This window comes from Chelonoidis abingdonii, chromosome 1, assembly GCF_003597395.2.
Source record: "Chelonoidis abingdonii isolate Lonesome George chromosome 1, CheloAbing_2.0, whole genome shotgun sequence".
In the NCBI taxonomy this organism is placed as follows: domain Eukaryota; kingdom Metazoa; phylum Chordata; order Testudines; family Testudinidae; genus Chelonoidis; species Chelonoidis abingdonii.
In genome coordinates, this window is record NC_133769.1 from 169,915,901 (window position 1) to 169,943,191 (window position 27,291).

Below are 27,291 nucleotides of genomic sequence, written 5' to 3' on the forward strand. Positions count from 1 at the left end.
TACTGTGCTTATTAGCATAGTGTATGTATACGATATAAATGGGTGGATGGATAGATTGATAGAAGTGAAAAAGCTAAACCAATGGGTACGTTATACAAAAAATTAAAAATACATCCAAGATGATTTCATAGGCTAAAAAGGGCATATTTGTACCAAACTATGGCCCAAAGATCAAATGCAGTCTATCAAGTCAAATTGTGTGCTGGCTGAAGATCCGCTGCATTCTTATAGGGCTCGTGAACTTAAATGACAAGCAATTCCCACAGTCTATCAAAGAAGGTACAAATATACTAGTGAATAGAGACAATGGGAAGTCAGGACTTATGGGTTCCATTTCCAGCTATGCCACTGACTCAGTGTATTATCTCGGTGAAATATTAATATTAATATTTTTAAAAGTGTCCATTAGCTTTGAGTAACCCAGATTTCTGTGTGTGTGTGCACCTAGCTTTTGAGACACCATGGACCAGATTTTCAGAAGTGCTGAGAATTCACAGTTTCATTGATTTCAACTGAAGATTGGCATTGAAGGTGCTCAGCGTCTCTGAAAATGAAGCCTAAGGTTGCTCAAGTTGGGCACTCAAAAACCAAAGGTTCTAATTATTAATGGACTCCTTGAAAAAGGTTGCCCTTCACCACTGTGCCTCAGTTTCTATCTCTGTATAGTAGCTTCAGTAATAAGTTACTGCTTGAAACAGGTGCTGTGAGACATAGTTGATAAATGTGAATGTTTTGCAGTCCTGGGATTCAGGAACTGCAAAGTAAAATTCAAGGTACAGTTTACACTCTGCAGAGCCTTTGATAGTCTGGTTATAAGAGGACTCCCTCCTTGCCCCTCAATGGAATCTCTGATTGTCTCTCCCAAAGGTGTAGCTCATCGGAGCTGATAGCAGGACATTTCCCATGATTAGTTCTCACCTTTTTGTATCCCCTCCATTTGTAATACATTTGAATTTGAGCGCTCTTAGAACATATTGTAAAACAGCTGAAGCTCTTTGTTCAGGCTTTCCGTTAAGTGTCCTGTAGAATCTTTATCACTTGTGTCACTAATTGGCCCCTTGCCTCTGGTTGTTGGAGGGGATTGTGAAGTATTCTATTCTGGTTCAGTTCACATATCTTCATGTAGGAACTCCAGATTTGGGTAATATGGTTGTTTTGAACATTTTCTATCCCTATGTAAAGTGCAGCGAGATACTGCAGTGAAGGGTGCCTTGTAAATACTGTACATGTAATAATAAAAGTGCAGCTTATTACATGGTGGTTGTGTCATTTGTTTTTTTTTATTCATTTAAGAATATGTTAACCATGGCCTTCAGGCACTTAGCTAGTAGCCAGTTTGAACCATTGCATTTCTATATATGGGACTTGATCCAAAGCATGTTGAAGTCAACAGTCAACAAACTTTAGTGAGCTTAGGTTACATCGTGGAATGCTCATGGTCTGATTCTAATCTCACTCTGGTACCACATTGGTGGAACTCCATTGACGTCAGTGGCTTCTCTTAATTTACACTGGTATAAGTGAGATCAAAATCAGGCCTCCACTAAGATCTATTTTTTTTTTTTATTTCTGCTACTGGGGCATAGCTGGAGTCTTACAGACTGGTCTACACTAGTGGGGGTGTTGATGTAAGGTACGCAACTTCAGCTACGGGAATAGCGTAGCTGAAGTTGACGTATCTTATTCCGACTTACCTCCCATCCTCACAGAGTGGGATTGATGGCTGCGGCTCCCCCGTCGACTCCTCTACCGCTGCTCACTCTGGTGGAGTTCCGGGGTTGACGGGGAGCACGTTTGGGGATCGATTTATCGCGTCTAGACGAGATGCGATATATCAATCCCCGATAAATTGATCGCTACCCACCGATACGGCGGGTAGTCTGGACGTACCCTTACACATAAACACTATCTTCCTGCACTGGAGAGTGTGAAGGCAAGTAGAACTAGAGAAACAGGATGCATGGACAGTACAGTGATATATTTAGCAAGTGTTTGCACCAGCTAAGGTGTCAGCATTCAGGCAGGTTGTAATTTTTTTTTAAGCTGCATCGACAAAAAGCCCTGTGTTTTGAGTCATTTTGCTGTTTATCACCACATCAGATCAAAGCATAAAGAACTGGGTTTGTGTTCCCTCCGACCAGATTGATGCTGACACACAGCTGTCCTTTACTCCTCCCCAACACATCAGAACTCAATGTTTTACAGATTGGAAGCACAGCACTCAGTGGGTTCTGAAATAAAACTTCTATTGCCATGTGTGGGTGTTTTAAAGAAACTGTCAACCTTAATTTGTTTATATATATTTTCTTCTGCAGGAAGAAGGAGGGGAGAAAATCATGCATACATGTGTTTGCAATCATAGATTTAAGAGTCCAAAAATAAAATAACCCCACATGAAAAGCTTGTTTGTGGGCACTTTGAAACTAGGGATAATGTGTGCTTCAGAATCCATTTATCTTAAAAAAAATAAGTAAATCATATAGAATTAACAAGTCCCAATTGAATGGCTTACCAATTAAAAAATATTTTAAGTCTTTTGCCCAAACACAAATATTTTCTAACAAAGTAAGGTCACTGGTATTTAAACTCCATTTGTAAACTTTTTTTTTTTTTTTTTTGGCTTCATGTTTTGTCTTGCACCAACCCAGGCAAGATACGGATGTGAGAAATCACTGAGCTCTGATATGACTAAGCTAGAACAGTTAAGCAGGTTGTCAGATATTGTGATGGGGTTTACAGACCCCACACTATACCAAGGCAAGGCATACAGCAGTACTGGGTTAGTGAGGTGTGACAGACTGTACCCCATCTCCACCATTTTTACAAAACTATGATACATTTTGTACGAAGTATGTCTTGTGAGATGTAATTTGAAAACTCATAATTTGCTGAACATTATTATCCTGGTAAAATGTGTGGCAACATTCCATGTAACATTATAGGATTCTTGCTGTATAACATTTCTGTAACATGTTCCAGAGTTAGAAAAGCAGGCCCAGTTCTTCAGAGACAAAAGACACATTGATGCCCCTGATAGGTATCAGCACAATCAAATGGACTATCATAAACTATCACCTAACTAAATGGTCATTCTCTGGAAGGAAGAAGGGTGTAAGCTAGAACTTTACATATTGGCAAAGACACAGTTGGGGGTTTCTGTGTAAATAGACTGGCTGTCTCCAGAAATGCAGCTGGAGATAATCCTTAAAGAGGGGAGAAGGATATAAGAATGAGAAGCAGAGGCTCCCAAATCAATTCTCTCCCCTCATCTCTACTCACGGCAGCTACAATGTTTGAAAGACAAAGGAAGCATCATTTAACTGTGGGGGAGGTCCTGGCTCAAGCAATCCAGCCAGACTGCTGTAAGCTTTTGGTGAGGAAAAACCTTTTTGCTTTTAAGTTCACTTAGCTTGTTAAGTTAAGTGTTAGTTTGTGATTTATCTTTTTATTTTCTTTGTAAACAGTTCTGACTTCTATGTCTCATTACTAATAATCACTTAAAATCTATCTTTCTATAGTTACGCTGGTTTAGATAAAACACATTTATTATGTTTGGTTTAAAGTGTTTAGGAACCTCCCGTTGAGATAACAGGGTCCGTGCCTATCATTTTCCGTTGATGAGATAATGGACTTTCCATGAGCTTGTATTGTCCAGGAGGCTGCTGGGCAGTACGAGATGCACATTTCTGGAGATAGGTCTGGGACTAGGAATTTGTTGGTGTTGCCCTGTACATAATTCATGAATGGCGGGCCAGAACATTCATGTATTATAGCTGGGAGTGATTTTGCATGCTACAGGCTGTGTGCAAACTGGCCAGGAGTGGTTGCGCTCATACCAAGGCAGTGTAAAAGGCATCCCAGGCTGGAGTATTGTGGGCACACAGATGTTTAGGAGTCCACATTGTACCCTGGGAAATGTCACAGGAGGCCCCATCTCATAGTAGCTGCAGGACATGCTTCAGGTAAAGGCTTAGTTTAAAATGGCACTGGTAGCATGGGAAGGAGCTACAGGTTCCATCAGAAAGTGAAACTGAAGCAAGAGCAGTGAGCGGAGTGGCTACAGCACTGTTAATGCTACTCTGGAAGCAGCGATCTAGATTCCTTCCCTCTCTTTGGGAGCTGAGAACTCACAAGAGAGTGTGAAAAAAGGATATTGTCTCACTGGCTGACTAAGCGCCTATTCCTAGGTCTGGGGCCATGCCCCAAATGGAGGAGCCACAGCCTGGTAAGAAGCAAGGCAGTGGGGAATATAACTTGGGGTGAACCAATGAGTGTCCGGACACTATAATGCCCCTCTTGGGCCTTGGTTTGGGAGGGACCCAGTGGAGTGGGTGGGCCTGGGTTCCCCTTCCTTGCTCTATTACACCTGCCATGACAGAACCCTAAGAGGAGGGAAAGGAGGATTGAGACCTGCAGCATGTGACTAGTCAGATTCCCTGTAGTCTGAGCAAGCTGGACAGTGGAGCTGCTGCCTGACCACTAGGCTCGACTGCTCCACTACAGTTGTCAATATATTTTTTGCATACAAGGTGAAATTCCTTGGAGGTAGAGAAAGCCCATGCAAGACAATCCATACCACAGCACCCGGCAATGGGGCTGCTTTTTGGCACCACTGGAGTAGCTGCATAGCGGTCCCCCCTACTCCCCCGCTCTTCCCTTAACCTAATCACTGCAGTTTCTTGTTTGTTTGAAACCTTGTCTCGCTAGTTCAGGATAGCTTCTTCCCTCTCTAGCCATTCAGCTAGGCATAAGGTTAAATGACTCATGAGTTCCTGGAAATTCTCTTTTGTTTGTTTTAGACAGAAATATTCAGGAAGTTTCTCCTCCATGCCAGCTCTGCTACTTTGGCCGTGCATTGTCCTCAACACTTGAATCACATGCATGCATTCTGCACAGTTTCTTTAACACAAATTAAATTGCTTTCTGTCTAGTACTAACTATAGGGCTGACTATTTCTGTATATGCCAGGCAGGTATTGTTTGAAGATCACACATTTGGATTAGTGATGAAATATTTCCTTACCTGATGTGGAAATTAATATGACCGCTATCATTTCTGGCTGAGTGTACAGCTTTCAGACGAACATGTTCTGTGCTCATCCTTAGGCTATATATCTCCCTCTCCCCCCCGCTTTCATTCCCATTCTGTTTGGAAGGCATGACCCCTGCTCAGACTTGTTCCACAAGTCAGAGTCTAGCTGTGGAAGTTTACTATACATATGCTTGGAAGGATTAGATTTTTATCATTAAATGTCAGTAAATGTTGATTTCACTGTATGCACACAAACCGATGAAATAATATTTCCATCATTAATAATACAGGCAAAGTAAGAAAAAAGCTGTCTGAGAACTTTTTAGAGTTTGATTTTAAGGCTATTTGCTTTGTATATTTTGACATGTGATGTTGACAATTTGTATTTTGATGGTAATAAAGATTTAACTTTTTCAATCTGCATCTACTGCCATGAAATAATTCTCTCTCCCCCCCACCCATTGTCTACTGTGAAAATTTAAATGGATACAAATCTTAAGAAATGCTTAAAAATGAACATCAATATTATCTGTTGATAATTATATAAAAATCTAATTCTGCCAAAACTAAGTGTAAATGAACAAATTAATGGGGGAGGGCAAACCTCAAAATGTTTGGCTTCTGGATTCCATTCCGATAAGCCACTCCTTGAATCTATATAATTAGACCAACTACTGTGTGTGACAGGGGGCTGTGGAACAGTCATTTTAATACAAAACACCTTGACTGTATAGGTCATAGTCCTGCCACCTACACACACAGCCAGTTTATGGGAAGAAGTATGTATATTGATGTGAGTAAGTTGGCAGAGAGAGAGTGTGTGTAATATCTTTAACTCTCCTGACAGCTACTCATTCACACTGATGTCAATAACTCCTTCCTGTTTCTGCATACTCTAAATCCTCCATGCACTGACAATGAGACAGCAAGGGGTAGGAAGGAAAGAGGGCAATTAACCCTGTAGCCAGAACCAACTTTGTCTACATTCTCAAGTTGTACTTATTTAACTAAATTAGTTTTGAAAGTGTTCTAGTCGAATTGATGCTACTCCCTGGTTTGGACACTCTTTGAACCAGTTTAAAAGTGCCTGTAACAGGGTGATCTGCCCCTTTAAGGCCAGGGGGCCTGGAGCCAGCCAGCCCTGTTCAGATATCAGACCCAGCTGGGAAAGGGTCAGAAGATCCCAATAATGGCATGAGAGAGTGCAGTTAGACAAAGCTATAGGAAATAGGGTGGATCCTATGACTTGTTCTGGAGCAGAGTGAGAAACATGCATGGGGAAAGGTCTCTGGTCTCCACAGAAGATCCAGGTCTGGGGAAATGTCTGGGTTTATCTGTGAGATTTATGTTGAACTGTTTTGTTGTGTTGTGTTCAAATGAAAAACTGTACACCTGAGGGAAATGGAATAATCCAGACTCTGAGGGTGGTACTGGTCTTTCCTGGACTGAGAGAAACAACCCAGCAGCCTACAGTGCCTTATACTGAGTTGGCTTAAATTGATTACTGAACTGCTTCAGCTGCATCAATGAAACTAAACATCCACGTGAGAGGGTTGCGCTGACTTAACTAAAACAGTTTCCAGCTGGGTACAATTGTCTTGTGTCAACAAGGTCCTGCTCTTTCTGGAGCCAGCTTCTCAGTCACTAGGCCAGCTCTAGTTTCCCTGCCAGAAGGGGAGTAAACAACTCACTTCCAGGCCCTTTAATGTCTGCCTCAGCTCTAACAGCAGGACTGGCAGGGAAGATGAACCGGAGCCTGATTCCTACCACCTTTCCAGGAGCCTTGGGTCTTTTCCTTGAGGCCCCACAAGTTTTAGGGCTGACCCTGCTTCCAACTGCACAGGAAGGCAACATGTCATGCTCAAAAGAGACCATGTTTGTTATGATGCTGAGTCTATACGTGCTAGCCACAGAATTTCTTTAGATCTCTCAGGGAGAGAGAAGTATCAGTGCCTCTGACACAGAAAGTATTGACAACTGATCCAGCTACACTCTGCATCAAATCACTGATCAAAGTAACTCAGAATACACTTTGCCCATCTATTGTCACAAGAAGACCTACTGTACAAACAGATTTGATTAGACTGAAGAGTGTAAGTGGTGTTTATAATCCCCATTGTTGTATAGAACCATAAATGTGGAAAATCTGGCATTATTCCCATTTTGCTGGCTGTTGCTAATTATATATCTCTTTCTTTCCTCCCAGGAAAACGGCTCTTGGAAATTGTTCCAAAGTGTCATGAAAGGGTGAACTATGCTGACAAAGCAGTGCATCACTGTTACATTCTGGAGTGCAATTCATACCAGTGAGAGATTATATCACTGCTTGTACTATAACTCCCAGTTCCCTAAAATACTTCTGCTACTTGTGGCTCCCTGCCTGGGTCATACTTGTAACCAGCATGCACCTCATGCTCTGTATGCTGCATAACTCTGATTCAATCACTTTGTATCCAGCAATCTGCCAGCAGTTATCACAGACACAATTTGATGGTTATTGTTAGCAGGAGACTCCAACACTCAGCTGGTCCCAAACTTCCCAGATCTGTGTACTCTGATATGTCCAGCCCTCACCTGCAATGTTCAGAGGCGTAATAAGATCTGTTGTCTCCTTTTAAGAAGAGAAAATCCACCAGTTTGCCACATTAACTGAAGATGGCGTTCACTTTAGTACAAACACAGCACTGTTGGTTTAGATTTATAGTAAAACAAGTTTCTTAACAAAAGAAGATAGGGTTTTAAGTTGAGTTCAGACATCAGATAGAAAGTCAGAAATGGTTATGAGCAAATAAAAGTGAAAACACACATCTAAAATGTAATCTAGCAAGGTTTGATTCAAAGCTTTTGTTCAAGATAGCTTCCACCCCCCCCCCCCCAGTCTTCCAGCAACATGATGGCTGACCCCCCTTCTCGGTTAAGATCTCTTCCAGAGGCCCAAAGGTGTCTTCTTGGGTGAAAGAGAACTTGGGGTTCTCTGCCCCTTTCTTTTATAGTCCACTGAATCTTTAAAATTGATTCTTTTGAAGAATAACCTCCTCCAAGTAAAGTTTAGTCAAACTGTGAGAAAGGTGACATGGAGTCTGGTGGTGAAGGAAGCTCCATAAGCAGGACCGGCGCTTCCATTGAGGTGAACTAGGCAATCGCCTAGGGCGCCAGGATTTTTGGGGGGCGGCATTTTGCTCGGGGCAGCTGCAGGAGGCTCCAGTGGACCTACCGCAGTCATGCCTGCAGAGGGTCCGTTGGTCCGCGGCTCTGGTGGAGCAGCCACAGGCGTGCCTGCGGACGGTCCGCTGGTCCCGCTTGGCTCCGGTGGACTTCCCGCAGGCACGGCTGCGGCAGCTCCACCGGAGCTGCGGACCAACGGACCTTCCGCAGAAATGGCTGCAGCAGGTCCACCGGAGCCGCAGGAGCGGCGCGTGGGGCGGCGAAAACTCTAGCGCCGGTCCTGTCCATAAGTAGGGAAAGACAGATGTTTGTTGAAATGCAAATTGTTCTATTTGCTGCCATCTCTGTCCCCTTCTCCCCCATGCTGTCTTAAGGACTCTGTTTACTAGTTATATGTAAATTGAGGTAAACATACATTCCTTTGTCTACGATAGACCTGTCTAACAACTTTTGCCTAGGCAGAGGTCTGCATTTGAACATGTGCTAGTGACATCATACATGGGGAAATCCATAATTTTACATATAATGTTGCTACATACATTTTACTTTGATGGTATTGACCAGCAAGTTATTAGTCTTCAGTTGATACCTCACAAGGCATGTTTTGTACAAAGATTATCACAAATTATGAATAGAGGCTGCTTTCGTTCACAACCACACATGACAGATATTTAAAGGCTGAAGTGACCATAGCCCATAGTACAAAGTATGCTCTTCTTAGTGATGTTACATCATCAAAACTGAGTCACATTATTGTTTATTCAGCACTTGTGCAGATTTGGTGGCTTTCTTAGTATGGACATATTATTAGGACAGAAGACCAACCAAAGCATGTGTACTAAGGAATGCTGCTATGTGGCCAATGATCATGTGAGTGTCAAAAGTTTCGGTGGCCCAACTAGATTGGCAGTGATAGACATAAACTGAAAATGCAACCAGACCACCTTAAGCACCTTGCCGAAAATCAATCTGGGTGATCTGCAAGAAGGCCACGTCATTTTGGGATTCGCCGTGATGCTGATGTGGTTTATTCAGAACTTTTAAGGCTTCTCTTCCACAGAAGCAAATTCAAACTTCACTTGGCAGCATTACTTAGCATTGCATTAGTAGAGTCTAGAAATCCAGTGTGTTTTAGATTAATGTCTCTAATAGCTGCCTTTTTGTCAGAGCTGTCAATTATTACAATTTTGCAGATATCTTCTAAATTTGGTTGTTATGGATACAATCTGCAAACTGTAAGAAGTCACAGCTATGACAAAAAGGCTCAGAACCCCCACAGTGTTTTCACAAGTCTTGTGAAGAATGAAATAATTTAGCATCTTTATCCTGATTTTTTTTTTACAGGTTTCTCAGTGTTTGAGTGTGCTTGTGTGGAGGAATTACATTGCAACTTTTTATTGCAAAATGGTAACTTTTCCTTTGGACAGATTTGTAATTTGCCCACTGTAAAATATTGTCCTGTTCACAACACAAAAATAGCTACTTGGGGACATAATGCTTGAGATGAAATCTGCAAGTTCTTACAAGCTGAGACTTTTCTCTTCATGAGTATCTGTGTGAAAGCTGGTAATATTGCAGAGTTCTGACTCAGAAGATAATCAGACATTGAGGGCCAGAGATGTCACTGATCATAAGCCAACTGGAAAATGGTAGCCAAACATGGAAGGGCAGGCTCTGATATGAGACGGATTGTGTGCGTAAGAGGATAACACACATGGCATTGGCAAGTGTACTGTGCTGCTTTTATTTCCTAGAGTTATTTGCTGGAACAATGGCATCTAAAATTTCAGACGCCAGTAGTATGAAGATACAACCAAGTCTTGGTCTTTCTTTGTCAAGACTGCTGGTAAGTTTTCTGTGATGTGAATAGGACAATCATCTGGTAGGTGTGGGTCTGAGTCCATAGAGATAGAAAGTTGTTGCCATCTAACATGGATTAGATTCAGACAAGTGGCCAAGAGATGGAATGATTTGTGTTTCCTTTACTCATTTCCTGATTCATCTAATCATCCCGCCTGCTGTTTTGTGGATTTAATTAGATCTGTCTCACAAGCTATTTATGGCTGAATGAACACTTGTAAAATGCTGCATGCATGATTAGAGAACAAATATTTTTAAAAGGGTACTGAAAATCATCTGTTAGGACAACTTTTTCACATTAGCTGCTATGATTACTCTAAATGATGGATTTCCTTTCACTTTAATTCTCAATGAGGCCTGGGTGAATGATCCATAAGAATAAATGTATTCAATGTACTTAGCGGTTTTTTGCTCTGTGTGAAGTGGTGAGACTGTATTATTTCTGAAATGAGTTTTGTGGTCATTCACTCTTCTGAATTTGGTAATTTAAAGCGCATGAGATCATTTCCCTTCCTTGACTAGGTATAGCTATAACTTCTTTAATGGGAGACTGGCACATCCTCTTGCTAATCCACAAATACACTCCTTTTACATGACTTCAGTACTTGTACAACCGAGCAGCATCTCAGTATTTCAGTGAACAGTCACCTGTATACTCCTGGAAAAACAGGTACAGAGGGGTAGAAATGAGACCAAACTGAATATTGAATAAGAATTCACAAACCTGTTTGTAAATATGGTTTTCCCATTACTCCAATGCTAGAAGGTCTTCTGCACTTTAAAATAGAACAAATGTAATGAAACAGAGAAAAGTAAGCGCTCAGAAGTGTGGGTGATAGAATATTTTTCTGTGGCTTAGCACCGTTTACCAGGCTTTTCGCCGAATCAACATTATATTTCTCTTTATATGACTGATTAAGAAAGAGGAATCATTCCATACATCACTGGATTCATAGGCTAGGATTCCCAAACATACCTTTGATCTGCAACATATGAGAACTACTAGCAAAAGGCCTGTTTTTTAATAACTTTCTTGTAGTGCTTCAATCTAATGTAAAACGAATGCATTACAATGAGTCCTGAAACATGAGTCCAAATTCTTTTTTGACAGAGGTTCTGTGGATTATTCCTTATAATAATCCATCTCAGTGTGACATCTGTGTTTGTATGTGAACTTAGTGCTCATGAAATATGCCAGATTGATCAACTCAGCACCAGCCAAAGCAGGGTGAACTTCCCTCTGACATTGTGCATCAGGCCCTAGCCTACAGGGTCCTCCACTAGAGTAGTTCAATCTACATGACTCAAATGTGCCCATTAATGCCTGTTGTGATGTAGACACTTGTCTAGTTCCTCATGGACCACTCACTTCACATAGACCATCAGGTAGAGATTACTTTGAATTGCTACCAGCCAGGGCTGGACTCAAACCACTCACCTTGAGCGGAAAGGCTTGTATGTCATAACCTTGTGCTGCCTACTCACAACAACATAAAGTGAAGATCATGATACTTTTAGTAGGGTGTGGATTGGTTTATAACCACCTAACTGTAGTACTAGAGAAGAACACTAAGTATACTGCGTTGCAATGCTTTGATAACTTAAAACAATTGGTGCTGTTGTTTTACTTTTCTTTTTTTGCTTTCACAGTTTTAATTTGTCAGGTGGGGTTAGGGTGGCCAGATGTCCCGATTTTATAGGGACAGTCTAGATATTTGGGGCATTTTCTTACATAGGTGCCTATTACCCTCCACCCTCTGTCCCAATTTTTCACACTTGCTGTCTGGTCACCCTAGGTGGGGTTGAGATGTCAGCAGACTAGCTTTCCTTTTTTAGGTGGTACATTGGGCCAGATTCTGATGCTCTCATCCTTGGAGTAATGCTAGTAAGGATATTGGAATCTGGCCCTTACTACTTATTAGCGAAGAAATTCTTCTGCTCTTTGCGTTCATTCCTTAGAAGTGCCTTCATGTTCACTCTGTAAGTCTCATGCTGTCACTGCTGCTGTAGTATATGTGAGGGTGCTTCCTTTTGCTTAGGCTTTTTGGCACAGACCTTATTTCATGCTTTGCTGTCAAGGCAGCTGAGTTGATTAACAAGGGAAGGAGCAGCTTTAAATAATCTGCCTGGGCTTTTCAGCCACTAAACTCTTGCTGGCCTGCTCTTCTGTGACTAACAGGTTTTGATTCATTCCTCCACTCAGAGAGATTTCATCGTCCTCACTTAGTGTTGGACATTTAACAGTTTAATTAAACTCACCCTAAGGAGAGAGAGAACCAACTAAAAGAGATTTTCCCCCTAAATAAAAATGTCACTTTAGCTGGAGTAAACCCTTGCCACGATCCAGCAACCATTGCTCCCTAACACTGCTAATGGAGAGTAAGAAGTAGAGATGATATGTGCATCAGTGTTGCGAGCAAGATCAGCTTGTTTCCCTTGCTGAAGCTGATGGCATTGTTTGAAATCCAGATCTGGCCTTGCATTCCTTGCAGTGCTTGAAAAAAGAGAAACTGATGGAGTTGTGACTGACAGCCAAACCGCTCAGTTTACCTTTAAAAGTAATGTGTTGGTACGTGTTAAGTTTCTACCATGTTCTGTTAATCTTGTGCTCTGGCAAACATTTCAGTTTTGTTCTTATTTTACTCATTTCATTCATATCACAATAACGCCTAGTCATGGGTCAGGACCCCACTGTACAAACACAGAACAAAAAGATGGTCCCGACTGGAATGATAAAGGGTCTCTTTTGCTGGAAAATGCTGATTTGTCAAAACTGAAACTTGTCTGGGAAAGGGTCAGTTTTGATGAAACGTTTGTCAGGAAGGCTTCTCAGGTCCAGGATGGAATTTCTGAAGGGAGACACACCTTCCCTGTTCTGCCTGATTCAGAGCAGGGACTCAATACCAGGTCTTCCCCCATCCCAGATGAGTGCCCTCATCTCCAGGTTATAGGCTATTTTGGAGTAACTCTCTCTCTCTCTCTCGCTTTATGTTATCTGTTGAAGCTGTTCAGCTATGTATAAATTTAATATTCATTGGGCTTGAGAGACTCTATAGCCTAGTAGTGACGCACTCACATGGGATGTGAGTGATCAGGTTCCAGTCCCTATTTAAATGAATATTTATTTATACAAAGTGGAATGGCTCCAACTGTCCAGATAGAGAATAGCCACTAGCCTGGGGTTTAGGGCGCTCACACAGGATGTGGGAGACCTAGATTCAAATTCCTGCTTGCGCTCTTTAGCTTTTCATGAAAAATGACAAAAGGTCTTTGTTTCATCCCTATGCAAGACAGAACACTTGTTGAAATCTCACACTTTTGTGAGCTGGGAAAACCATTTCCTGCCCAGTTCTCCAAAGAGCTTACAATCTAATGTTTTACTTTCTGAACTGGCTTTCTTATCAACTCTACTAATTCTTTTTAGAGTGGTATTGTATTGTGCTTTTTAAAGGCTCTCATACCAGTCTCGCCACCTAGTATCTCAGCACCTTCCAGTAGTGCTTAAAGCACCAAGACTAACCTCTTAGTCTTGAATGTCCTAGAACCAAATGTCATATAGTTGACTTCTCATCAAAACAAATTTTGGCTAACTATAATATTATTTTACAACATCCACACACCATTCTACTCAACAAGCATAACTAGCCTTTGTTTTTAACTGTGTGACCCCCCACCAACCAGCTCTAAAAAAGAGAGGATATTTTAAGTATGCCAGGAATAAGGGTGAATGAGTCAACTTATGGATTTTGCTGCCTTCTTTCCCCCTCCTCACATTCTGACACCACAAGGTGTTACTAGTTCCTGAGCTAACAGCTAACTTAAATTAATGTCCATATTTATTTACAGTTCCTATAAGGCGGAAGTAATGCTATGACAGGAAGTGTAAACTGGCAGTAAGCCAAAATGCCTTAAAGAACAAAGTCTTCCAGAGAGAGTGTTCACCCAAGACTCTTTAGGCCAGTAGTTCTCAAACTTTTGTACTGGTGACTCCTTTCACACGGCAAACTCTGAGTGTGACACTCCTGCCCCCATATAAATTAAAAATACTTTTTTATATATTTCACACCATTATAAATGCTGGATGCAAAGCAGGGTTTAGGGTGGAGGCTGACAGCTCGCAATCCCAGGAGGGGTCCCAGCCACCAGTTTGAGAACCCCTGCTTTAGGCATGAGTTTGAGTTTAACAGTTTTTAACATTAACACCACCTACAGGATTTTGCAAGAAGAGTAAAAGGGTTCTTATGCTACCATAAAATCCAGACTCTTCAAATGTGGTGTGACATTTTGATTTCTCCAAAGCTCTTGGAATAATCCGTTTCTTACTACTCTCAGTTCACTCCTCATCATCCTTGAGTGAGCCATTCTTATAGGGCACGTTCGTAGCTCCCTAATTGCTTTCACGGCAGGATCTTTGCCTCATTAATCCAAAGTCTTGAACCTGTGTGGGTAGCTACATATTTGGCAGCTACATAGGGAGTTAATTGTTCGCGGGACCTCTGACCCTATGCATAGGAACTTTCACTTGTGTTCTTTAAGTTTTAAGTCTGAGCATGTGTGATGTGTATTGAAGCATCACAAACTTTGGATAGTCAGATACACATCGACATAACAGTGTTTAGGATAATGCACATATTCAATGTATGGACAGAGAAAAATGCCATTATTTTATGCATTGTATTTGCATTACTTGCACAGGTGTTTTGCACATCTTATCCTGTTTTACTAAAATGTACTTACATGAACATTAAGAGAAATGCATGCAGTCATATGGGAAACATGTAGTTAATGTGATAAGCAGACATCTGGCAAGTCACTCACTAATATATGTCTCAGATGTCTTGCATTAAGAGACTCCATCATTTTAGCCCCAAAGCTAACAACCTTCCATGCATCTTTGCTTTTGTTAAATTATTTACCTCACAAAAGGAAATCATGAAACTGAATCGATATAAATTACACGAAATGAATGTGGCCTGCAGCATTTTTAATTTCTTACATGATTTTGTGTGATTTCTTCCCTCTCCCTTGTGGAAGTAGGGAAAGAATTGACAAGGATTTGTAGGGGATCTTAATGCATGTCAATCTGTTAGCAAGAGTCAGGCCAGCAGTTAACAAGAGTTAGGCCAGCTGTAAACCCTAATGATGCAAGACTTGTAGAAACAAGGATGGTATGAGGCAAGTGGGGAAAGAACTGTGTGAGAAGTTGTCACGACCTTGCACTGATAACCAAATATGTAGATTGGCGTCTTCTAGAAGTGAGGAAAATAAGATAGCAGGATGGCCTATGTATAAACAAAATGCAGCTGTTGCTTATTATTGTCTGTATTATTGCTTGTTATTGTCTGTAACAAAGGTATAAATGCTGCTGTAATTGTTTACCTGTTGAGAGACCTGTCCGGGACTGGGGCGACCCTGTGTCCTAGGGCACTCCCTCCCTCTACTGCAATTGCTGGAGAAATAATAAAATATTTGATTTTGCTGCAGCCAAACAAAAAGTGAGAACTGAATTTTTCTCCGAAAATTTGGGGGCTCGTCTGGGGTGGCAACGCCTACTGAGACACAGGCAGCTGCTACGGATCATTCCCCTTCGAACCCCATGGCGCCACAAGAGAAGTATGAGGCCTTTTGAAATCTCTATTGGGGTGTCGTCGGAGGACTGTCCGCGGGGCCTTCTGTCTCTGTTGAGCTCACACCATCTGAACTTATTGACTGTGCAGCAAGATCAGATGCAGAGTGGTATTGGGGAAAGGCCCCAACAAGGTTAGTTTATAGCAGTACTGGGGAACTGCTTGGTTGGCCAACAAGGTAATGCATAGGGAAATGCATTAGGTATGCACCGGTGCTGAGGGGTTTTTACCGCCTCAAGAGGGGTTGTCATACCGCCTCATGGTATTGGGTCTGGACATAAGGTACAGATGCATCGTGGTATTTGGAAATAAAGGCCTTGGGGTGTGTGTGTGTGTGCGTGTACACCAGTGTGAGTGACTGTTACCGGAAGACGCCCAGAGTACTCTGTGAAGTGAAAGCTCGTGACCAGGACTACTCTAATGCAAGCCCGGTAACTACAGGATCTTTAGAAGATCCGACCCACAGTGGGCTGACTCGGCCTGGCATCATCCAGCGAGGAAGGTACCTGGGTCTAGGGGAGTGTGAACCCATCTTCCCTTCCCCTTTCCTTTCCTTGTGGGCTACTGACAGTCTGATCATTTCACTGGACGCAATCAGAGTAAACGGCGCCATCTCCCTGAGACTAGCCGACGCTTTTTGCTGAAGGGAGATGTAGGAGGGTCGTGGCCATCCTCGTTAGCCTCTCCTGTGTGAGTACCATGTAGGGAGAGACCCGTAGTTTATGTGCCGCTAGTGCAGACAGGGCATCCCCCTTGTGTGTATGTGATTGGAAAATGGGTAGGGGACAGTCTAAGCATTCGACCTCACCCCCTTAGGGTACCCCATCTTAATTCATGTAGGTACATTATGGTCCAACAACCTGCAGGTATTTAGACAATTGGAATCTTTACACGTGTGAAAACCCATCTAAACAATGCCCACTAGAAGGTACCTTCAATCTAGATAAGATCATACATCTAAAAGGAGCTTTTAATCACCAAAAAGCCTCTGACAGTGTGAGCAATTTGTCTGTTGAGGAAAGGAATGGGTTAATTTGAAATTCAGCTTGGCCCAGAGATAAAGAGAAAGTTGCTCTGCGCTCAAGGTCAAGAATCAATGCAGACTATGCTAAGTACAAAGAAAAACTGCTGTCGGCCCCAGCTGGCTGTGAAAAAAAAATATAGACAGAGGCAAACAAAAGGCAATACAAGTTAGAAAACTGAGATTACATTTGCAAAGCTTAACTGTCCAGTGAGATCCAACAGAGTGCCTTTGTGACCCTGGAGCCGGTGTGGCTTGGTGATACTGAAGAAGCCACAGGCAGCCGACCTGGACTGGAATCTCTGAAAGAGACACCGCAGGAGATTCCAGGGTGTAAAAGAACAGCCCTCCCAAGAGCAGAAGCATGTTGGAAATTCTGGACAAGCTGTATACAGGATAATCTCCCGTCCACCTCTCCCCCTTCTCTGAACATTATACACAGATGTGGCCAGTCTGGACATGTGTGAGTATGAAAATGGCTTAGGGCTTGGGGCATTAATGTTTTTCTGAGTGATGTGGGAGCGTTCCCAACACTCTCCATTGTTGTTTTATTATTTTATTAATGAAGCTTTAAAATTCAGTCATATGGTGTGTTTTCTTTATCTTCCCCAATGTCCTGCAGTGTCAGCCTGACATGAGGGATAGATTGGTAACAGAAATTTGTCACAGTCTGGTGAGCAATTGAGAAGGGGGGAACCCTGCAGAATTTACACCGTCTATTTGTTTTACCCTTGTTATTTTTATGTTTGCTTTGCTTGGTATTGTTGATGTTATATGTTGAGGATTGCATGATTAAAGGAGTGCCCATTCTCAGCCACAGTAAGTCTAAGAACTGGAGAGAGGTTTAGCATCCCTGTCTCCACCCTGGTTGACCGGGAAGGATGGCAGGTGGATCTACCCCAGTTGTAGCAGGACTGGGCAATAGAGAAGTTGGAGAAAAGGGAAGAGATGTGCACTTGATAACTAGAACTGAGCAATTAAGAGCATAGATCATGAACCAGGCAGCAACTCAAACCTATGCCCAGGACAAGTTGCAGGCCTTGAGACAGGACTTCCAGGTAGAAAAGGAAGCCCTGGCTAAGCAAGTACCGGTCCTTCAGGGACTTGTCAAAGTTTAACCATTTGTGCTCAGCATATGCCATAACAGCACTGTGTTTGCTACAAGAGGAAATTGAATAGTTAAATGCCAATGGGCCATGCATTTCTGCCCAGGTAGCAAGCCTCATGAGGGAGGACTCGGGTAGTCTTGTGAGTAAGAATGTTTAAGTGAAGATACGAGGAAGGGTGGGGGCTAGTTAAGAAGCTCACCCTCCTAGCTAAACTTGTAGTGGAACAAGCTGGTGCCCATGGAAGGGACGGTTCAGCAAGAAAAGCAGGATCGGGCCCAAGCGGGCAGGCAACAGAGAGATTGGAAAACAGGTTGGAAAATTTTGAGGGCATAGTGAAAGGAAGGAGTAAGTAAGTATAAGCATGGGGATTTCAAATACCCAGGACAATACTTGAAATGGTGATTTGAGCTGATAAAAGTGGCTGTAGGGAGACAAGCAAGTGATTTAAGGGAGAAGTGAGAAGTTAACTCTGTAGTTGCTGGAGGAAACAACAGCTGAACTTTGTAAAAATGCTAAAGAGGAAAGTTCTTGGTGTCTTTAAAATGTTTGTAAATAAATTCAGGCAAAGAAATTATTTGATTGCAATTATATGGCTATGAACAATTTAGTTGAATTAGCTAAAGAATGTATACAGTGCTATGTAATTGAAATCCTATTAGGCTGTAAGGGGCACTATAAGAAGTGCTTTTCTTTCAGTGTTTGAAAGCAGGAGTTAGTAGTAAAAAGCCATCAAAATTCTGGTAAAGTTAATTATGTCCCTTTTAAGGTAAGAATCTTTAAGCTGTGGATAGCTTTGGATCCAGAAGCAAGCCAGAAAGCATCTGTATTAATGCAAATTATCTAACTGATAAGGTAGAAGCCACTGAAAACCTGGGCTGCCTATGAAACAAATACAAGAAAATATGGGGTAATTCCTCTGTTTTGCCTGAAATCAACAAGGGTATTTGTATATTTTAAGTGATGATTGACTGCCCAGAAGGGGTAGATCTCTGTTTTTTTTGTCTTTCAGATAATCAGAGAAAACTGATGCCAGCTGAACAGCATTCAACGTATCATGCATTTACTGGCACAATAGGAATTATGTTTTGTGTTCTATGTCCTGTCTTGTGGTGTTTGTCTCGTGGCCAAAAATTGTTGTGTTTAATATTTTCATAGGATAGTCTAGTTAAAATCAAACAGAAGGGTTAAATGCAGATACTTGTTTTATTCAACTTTGGAATACAAAGTGTTTGGATAAATCAGGAAAATGTGATATACTAAAGTCTAAACATTTGCTTAAGTAAGAAAAAGAAACTTCATTGGCCAGATTGTTAATTAAAAAATTGTTGTTAAAATTTGCCTACAAACAGTCTTTGGAAGCAAGGACATGAAAAGTTAACCCACTCCCCATATTGTACATGGGATTCCTTCTGGCTACCTCAGATTTCTAGCCAGAGGGCTGGGGAGGGTGGGAAGCTATTGGACACCAGAGGTTGTACTGAGTGAACTCCTCAAAGTGGGTGTGCTTGTCCTGGCTTGTTGCTCCAAAGCTCTGTAATAAAGTTATTTTAATGGAAGGGTATATGTGGCATACATGAAATAATAAGACTAATGTACTGTATAATGGCAATGTTTATGTGTTCATGGTTGGGAAAAGGTGTATGAGTGAAGAGTGGAAGTTTCCTTTGTAGGTTAAAAGAAGCCAAGAAGGGAAGAAGGAAAAGAACAGAATGAATTAACTGAAAAAAAAAAATAGCTAGCATGTTCAGTCTAAAGATAAGACACTGGCCCCATTCAAGGACACTGCTCACAGCTAAGACATGGCTGACAACCAAGAAAAGGGGGGGGCTTGAATGTGCCCAAGCAGCTATGAGATCTGCAAAACACTGCCAGGCACTAATGAAATGTGTTAGGTTTCTTTTCTCACAGGTAAAGAAGCGCTACCCAAAGATCCTAGCAGCCCTGCCACTTCTTGGAACCAGGAGACTGGATCTATGTAAAGGTCCACCAATGAAAGACTGCTTTGGCTCCATGGTGGAAAGGCCCTTATTAAGTCCTGCTGATTACCAACACCTCTGTGAAGTGCCGAAGACTGACTGCTTGGATCAATGATTCTCACTGCAAAAAGACCCCTTCACCTCGGGAGAATTCTCCTACTGATGATTAGCCTATTTCTCCTTCTGTGCCTTGTGGACAGCAGGGAAAAAGGACAAGGTGAAGTGCTAGTAACCTCTCCCTTGTCCGCTGACAGACCTACGGTGCCTTTGGATTTTTCTAGAAGAATTGAAACCATTACAGGGTGATGCGCTGGTAACCTCTCCTCTGTAGGATGCCGAACCACGACTGTTTCGGGAAAGAAGAAGGAACACTCATTCCACTGAAATTGCCAAAGTCCAGGAATTCCTGACTAGAAGGGACATTAAGAACCGATCCTGGTGAAGAAACACAGAATTATACACTCACAGGAAGAAATTTGTGGGACCCTTCTTGGGAATGTGGTATTGATTGGATTTTGGGGTTTATTCTACAGGCTGTGCCCTGTGTTTTGGATAAATCTGTCAGCGTGTATTGCTCTCTCTAATTGGATTTTAAATGACAAGTACCAAAGGCACTTTGTTGCCAGTGCCTCTGCCATCTCCTCCATTACACTATTACCCCTGCAATACATCCAAATACAGACAATGCATATATTTGATAAAACTAATGGCCAAGGCCTTCACACTTTAGTGATTTATTAAAAGAATGTTTGGGGAAAAAAAGGAAAAATATTTTTAAAGTTCAGGATATCCCATATAAGTGAACAACTGAGTGGAAAATAAATGGATCAGTGGAAATAGAAATCTATGATATCACTACAAATGAACCACAAGAATCTGTAATTGAAATTGATGATTTCCATAGTGAAGTAGATATGATGGCTATTCCTGAAATTTGTACTGTGTTACATGAAAGAAACCCTTATTGTTATTTGGTTACCCAATTAGTAAATAATCAAACGAATACCCAAAGAGTTTGTTCTGCCACTGGAAATTTTACTTGTATTGAAATGAGCTGGGAAAACCATTTCCTGCCCAGTTCTCCAAAGAGCTTACAATCTAATGTTTTACTTTCTGAACTGGCTTTCTTATCAACTCTACTAATTCTTTTTAGAGTGGTATTGTATTGTGCTTTTTAAAGGCTCTCATACCAGTCTCGCCACCTAGTATCTCAGCACCTTCCAGTAGTGCTTAAAGCACCAAGACTAACCTCTTAGTCTTGAATGTCCTAGAACCAAATGTCATATAGTTGACTTCTCATCAAAACAAATTTTGGCTAACTATAATATTATTTTACAACATCCACACACCATTCTACTCAACAAGCATAACTAGCCTTTGTTTTTAACTGTGTGACCCCCCACCAACCAGCTCTAAAAAAGAGAGGATATTTTAAGTATGCCAGGAATAAGGGTGAATGAGTCAACTTATGGATTTTGCTGCCTTCTTTCCCCCTCCTCACATTCTGACACCACAAGGTGTTACTAGTTCCTGAGCTAACAGCTAACTTAAATTAATGTCCATATTTATTTACAGTTCCTATAAGGCGGAAGTAATGCTATGACAGGAAGTGTAAACTGGCAGTAAGCCAAAATGCCTTAAAGAACAAAGTCTTCCAGAGAGAGTGTTCACCCAAGACTCTTTAGGCCAGTAGTTCTCAAACTTTTGTACTGGTGACTCCTTTCACACGGCAAACTCTGAGTGTGACACTCCTGCCCCCATATAAATTAAAAATACTTTTTTATATATTTCACACCATTATAAATGCTGGATGCAAAGCAGGGTTTAGGGTGGAGGCTGACAGCTCGCAATCCCAGGAGGGGTCCCAGCCACCAGTTTGAGAACCCCTGCTTTAGGCATGAGTTTGAGTTTAACAGTTTTTAACATTAACACCACCTACAGGATTTTGCAAGAAGAGTAAAAGGGTTCTTATGCTACCATAAAATCCAGACTCTTCAAATGTGGTGTGACATTTTGATTTCTCCAAAGCTCTTGGAATAATCCGTTTCTTACTACTCTCAGTTCACTCCTCATCATCCTTGAGTGAGCCATTCTTATAGGGCACGTTCGTAGCTCCCTAATTGCTTTCACGGCAGGATCTTTGCCTCATTAATCCAAAGTCTTGAACCTGTGTGGGTAGCTACATATTTGGCAGCTACATAGGGAGTTAATTGTTCGCGGGACCTCTGACCCTATGCATAGGAACTTTCACTTGTGTTCTTTAAGTTTTAAGTCTGAGCATGTGTGATGTGTATTGAAGCATCACAAACTTTGGATAGTCAGATACACATCGACATAACAGTGTTTAGGATAATGCACATATTCAATGTATGGACAGAGAAAAATGCCATTATTTTATGCATTGTATTTGCATTACTTGCACAGGTGTTTTGCACATCTTATCCTGTTTTACTAAAATGTACTTACATGAACATTAAGAGAAATGCATGCAGTCATATGGGAAACATGTAGTTAATGTGATAAGCAGACATCTGGCAAGTCACTCACTAATATATGTCTCAGATGTCTTGCATTAAGAGACTCCATCATTTTAGCCCCAAAGCTAACAACCTTCCATGCATCTTTGCTTTTGTTAAATTATTTACCTCACAAAAGGAAATCATGAAACTGAATCGATATAAATTACACGAAATGAATGTGGCCTGCAGCATTTTTAATTTCTTACATGATTTTGTGTGATTTCTTCCCTCTCCCTTGTGGAAGTAGGGAAAGAATTGACAAGGATTTGTAGGGGATCTTAATGCATGTCAATCTGTTAGCAAGAGTCAGGCCAGCAGTTAACAAGAGTTAGGCCAGCTGTAAACCCTAATGATGCAAGACTTGTAGAAACAAGGATGGTATGAGGCAAGTGGGGAAAGAACTGTGTGAGAAGTTGTCACGACCTTGCACTGATAACCAAATATGTAGATTGGCGTCTTCTAGAAGTGAGGAAAATAAGATAGCAGGATGGCCTATGTATAAACAAAATGCAGCTGTTGCTTATTATTGTCTGTATTATTGCTTGTTATTGTCTGTAACAAAGGTATAAATGCTGCTGTAATTGTTTACCTGTTGAGAGACCTGTCCGGGACTGGGGCGACCCTGTGTCCTAGGGCACTCCCTCCCTCTACTGCAATTGCTGGAGAAATAATAAAGTATTTGATTTTGCTGCAGCCAAACAAAAAGGGAGAACTGAGTTTTTCTCCGACACCCTCAACCCAGTTGGACATTAGTAAATGGAGAGGGGTGGCCACTCAGTTCACTGCACAGTGAATATAATTGTTCCCTTTTAAAAGTCTGGATCCTGCAAAGGTGCTGATGTCTCTGGACCTGAGACAAAAAAGCCCTTGAGCACATGCTAAGTCCCATTGAAGTCAATAGGATTTAAGCATGTGCTTAAGTGTTTTTCTGGCTTGGGGCAGAGAGCTCAGCACATTTGCAGGATCTAACTTGCATAAAATGTCTATCATTTGGAAGCTATCTCCCTAGCAATAACCAACAAGAAACAAACATGGATATTGCATTGCTCTGAGAGCTGTTAATGAAAGGTTCACATCATTGTGATTCAAGGGCTTGCATGCACATACGACAACCTTCTGCTGCATGGAGAAAGGTCGACTCTCATATGTGTATTAATTTCCTCTCCAGGCTGGAGAAGGCCCAAGTGTGAGGTGGCAGCTGTATGGTCCTCACTAAATAGCGTTTATATACATCTCAAACGTTGGCTAACCAATGAGTCTGTGAGGTCTTGTATTGCTTATCCAGGCGTGTGTGAAATGGAGTGCAGAGTTTCTTCACTGAGGTAGTGCTCCCTGAAGGCATATTGACTGGCCATATCTGCATATTTGATGCCAAGCATTTGACCTAAGCTGGCACAGCTTTCACTAAATTACATCCATTTTCATGGTGGGTGCAGGAAGAGAATGTCCCACCATGAGCTCTTGGACCCGGCAGTTATATTCAGCAGCACTTTCCAGGTGGCAGGGCCAGTAATGAGACTTTTAGAAAATTCTCAATTTAGTAACAAGAAGTCAGAATGAAAGTTAGAGGCACCCAGGGAAGAACTACAGGGTAGAAAGGCAGTTGTTTCCACCACCTCCTCCACAACTCAGCAGCTGCTGCTCCAGCAGCTTTTCGTGACCAACGATGCTGCTTTCAAGAGGGTTAGAAGGAGTAGGTCAAGAGGATGACTAAGTGCCTGCTTTAACTTTCTCAACAACAGAATTGTGGCAGCTGAAAAGTGTGTGTGCGTGGGGGGCAGGGCAGCAAGACTCAGTAAAATCTGGGAGCTCAAACTAAAATAGGTGGAGGGGAGATCATAATGCAGTATTAAAATAGAGAAATAAAATGACCCCATTTCATGTGTTTAATACATGCTTCCTATCAACCTTGGGAACAATACTGATACTAAGTGCACTATCCATCTACAGTAGAATATAAAGGCACCATTTACCATTGCATCCATGGGAGATCGTCAAAAGTTATTTTGCTGAGAGTTATAAGCATGTTTTCCAGGTGAGACATAAAGCTGTTGCCACAAAATAACCACAGTTCCCAAGAGACTATCCTAAAATTCCAGAGAGACAGCATTAAGGAGGTTTTCTTAACTAGAATTTCAGGCAAATGCAGACAAAAAACCCAAGAGAACAATTAAGCCTGCAGTGACAAACATCCAAAAGATCACATAACTCTTGGCTATTTAGCAGTGTCACACAAGTGTATTTAGCCCTAAAGTTTTCATAATTTCTTATCTGTTGAACTACCAAGCCCCTCAAGCCAGTTTGACTGGACAGTACAAGTATTAATCCAGAGTTGGCATATTTATCCATAACACAGCATGAGTTAAAATTATACCATAAATCAGTGGTTTTCAAAGACGGTCCGCCACTTGTTCAGGTAAAGCCCCTGGTGGGCCAGACTGGTTTGTTTACCTGTCGTGTCCACAGGTTCAACCGATCACAGCTCCCACTGGCTTCGGTTTGCCACTCCAGGCCAATGGGGGCTGCAGGAAGGGCGGCCAGCACATTCCTCAGCTCATGTGGCTTCCTGCAGCCCCCGTTGGCTTGAAGTGGCGAATCGCAGGCAGTGGGAGCTGCAATCGGCCTAATTTGTGGACACGGCAGGTAAACAAACTGGCCTGGCCTGCCAGGGGCTTTCACTGAACAAGCGGCTTTGAGACCCACTGCTATAAATCACATATGTGCAAATATCTGCACTTGGAAGAATTAAATTCAGCAGTGGAGCAATAATGATTACAAACCTGTAAAGTTAGCGTGACTGTTTACTAACCCAGAAATAACATTTACTCCTCCACCTTGACCATGGGTGGGGGTGGGGGGAGAAAAGATATGCTGCTTATGTATCAAAAGAATTACTCACCTCAGTTACGTAGAATTTTTGAGTCTGAAATACTCCCTCTATTCCCCATCACACTTTATTCGGCATTATCCAAATTAGCCATTATTTTCCATTCTATGTTTTTACAAGTAGTTGGTGCTAGCAGTTTCTACATTCAGTACAGTACTTGTATGTTTCAGGATACTGGCAAGAAGCATAAACATGCAGGACAGTTTGACTGTTAAGAACAACATGTGTATAATGTTACTTAAGTGAGTATGATTCCTTTGCATGGAATTGTGAGCAAATTTGCACATACTCAAGGCCTGGTCTACACTACGGGGTTAGGTCAAATTTAGCTGCATTAGGTCGATTTTAAAATGAATGCATCCACACAACCAACCCCGTTATGTCGACTTAAAGGACTCTTAAAATTGACTTCTGTACTCCGCCCTGGAGAGGGGAGTAGTGCTAAAATCGACTTTGCTGGGTCGGATCTGGGGTAGTGTGGACACAAGTCGACAGTACTGGCCTCCGGGAGCTATCCCAGAGTGCTCCAATGTGACCACTCTGGACAGCACTTTGAACTCTGATGCACTAGCCAGGTACACAGGAAAAGCTCTGGAAACTTTTGAATTTAATTTCCTGTCAGCCTGGCGAACTCAGCACTCAGCAGCACAAATGACTATGCAGTCCTCCCAGAATCATAGAGCGTAGAAACATTTCTACTCCTATCATCTCCGTCCCTGAGGTTATTGCGGATTAGAAGGTGAAAAAAATGCACTCGTGATGACATGTTTTCTGAGCTCATGCAGTCCTCCCGCACTGATAGGGCACAGCTTAATGCATGGAGACATTCAGTGGCAGAGGCCAGGAAAGAATTAAGTGAGTGCAAAAAGCAGAGGCAGGATGCTATGCTGAGGCTAATAGGGGAGCAAACGGACATGATGAAGTGTCTGTTGGAGCCGCAGGAAAGCCAACAAGAGCACAGACCCCCCACTGCATCCACTGTATAACCGTGTCAAGGTTCCTTCGCCACTATGAACTTTAGAGTACAGATGTGGGGACCTGCATGGACACTTCTAAGCTTAATTACTAGCTTAGATCTGGTATCGCTGCCACCATCCAGAATTTTCAGTGTCTGGATCACTCCCTTTTCCCCCCAAAACTTCCCCTCACCTGGTAGCTTGAGGGACTCCTTCACAATTTCCTGGTGAACACAGATCCAAACCTTTTTTTTTGGGAATCTTAAAGCAAGGAGAAATTAACCATCTCCCCATCTTTCCCCAACCAACTCGTCTGTGAGTCCACGATCCAATCCCGTTGGATCTAAAAACAAAAAAAAATCAAATCAGGTATTAAGCAAAAAGCTTTTAAATAAAGAACAGAAGGTAAAAATAAAACCCTCTGGGAGAATAGCAATACTACTCTCACAGACAACCCCAGATTCAAAACACAGAGGACTGTTCCTGGGCACAAATTTAAGTTACACAAAAAAATATCCAAATACCCAATTTGATTCTATCCTCTAATGCATTAACACAGGTTTAAAGAAATAAACATAAACCTGTTTATTCCTTTCTAAAATTACTACTCTGAATAAGAGGCTGTGTTTCTTGATCTTTTTCACTCCGGCTGAAACTGAAACCTAAACAAAGCAAAACCTTCCCTCCCTCCTTTTGAAACATCTTGTTCCCCCATTGTTCCTCTGGTCAGTGTGTTAGCTAGGCTAGGTGAACTTTTAACCCTTTATCAGGTGAAAGAGGCGAATTAACCTTAACCATCTGTTTATGACAGATTTGTATCTGTAATCCTCCTTCCCATGTTCCATTGAACCTCCTCACCCGGAGATGCCCAAGAACGTGGTGGCGGAGGGAAGCTCCACCGGCCACCAGCACTCTCACTCGCCAGAGGATGGCCCAAGCAATAGAAGGTCTTGTCATTCAAACAGTGTTGATTTTTTAGTGTGGCTACGATAAACAATGTGGCATGTCTTCCCTCCTCCCCCCTTCACCGCGGGCCTAGCTTTGTCCTTTATCTCATTTTTTAACCTTAATAAAGAATAGAAATGCACGATTTCAAACAATAGTTACCTTTATTTTTGGAAGGATTGAGGGTGGTTGGCT

General features: G+C 41.9%; 1 long non-coding RNA gene across 2 annotated transcripts in view; it reads left to right on the plus strand.

The window, feature by feature from the left end:
* The window catches only part of LOC142047795 (uncharacterized), a 39,816-nt gene extending 20,269 nt beyond the window's left edge, over window positions 1-19,547 (plus strand). Inside the window, exons 1-2 of one of the 2 annotated variants that reach the window (XR_012657047.1) lie at window positions 16,616-17,171; window positions 19,484-19,547. This is a non-coding gene — a long non-coding RNA (uncharacterized LOC142047795). Of the gene's footprint in view, window positions 1-16,615; window positions 17,172-19,483 lie in introns of those variants that run through there. The other variant, XR_012657048.1, reaches the window with a different exon arrangement.
* The last annotated feature ends 7,744 nt before the right edge of the window (window positions 19,548-27,291 follow it).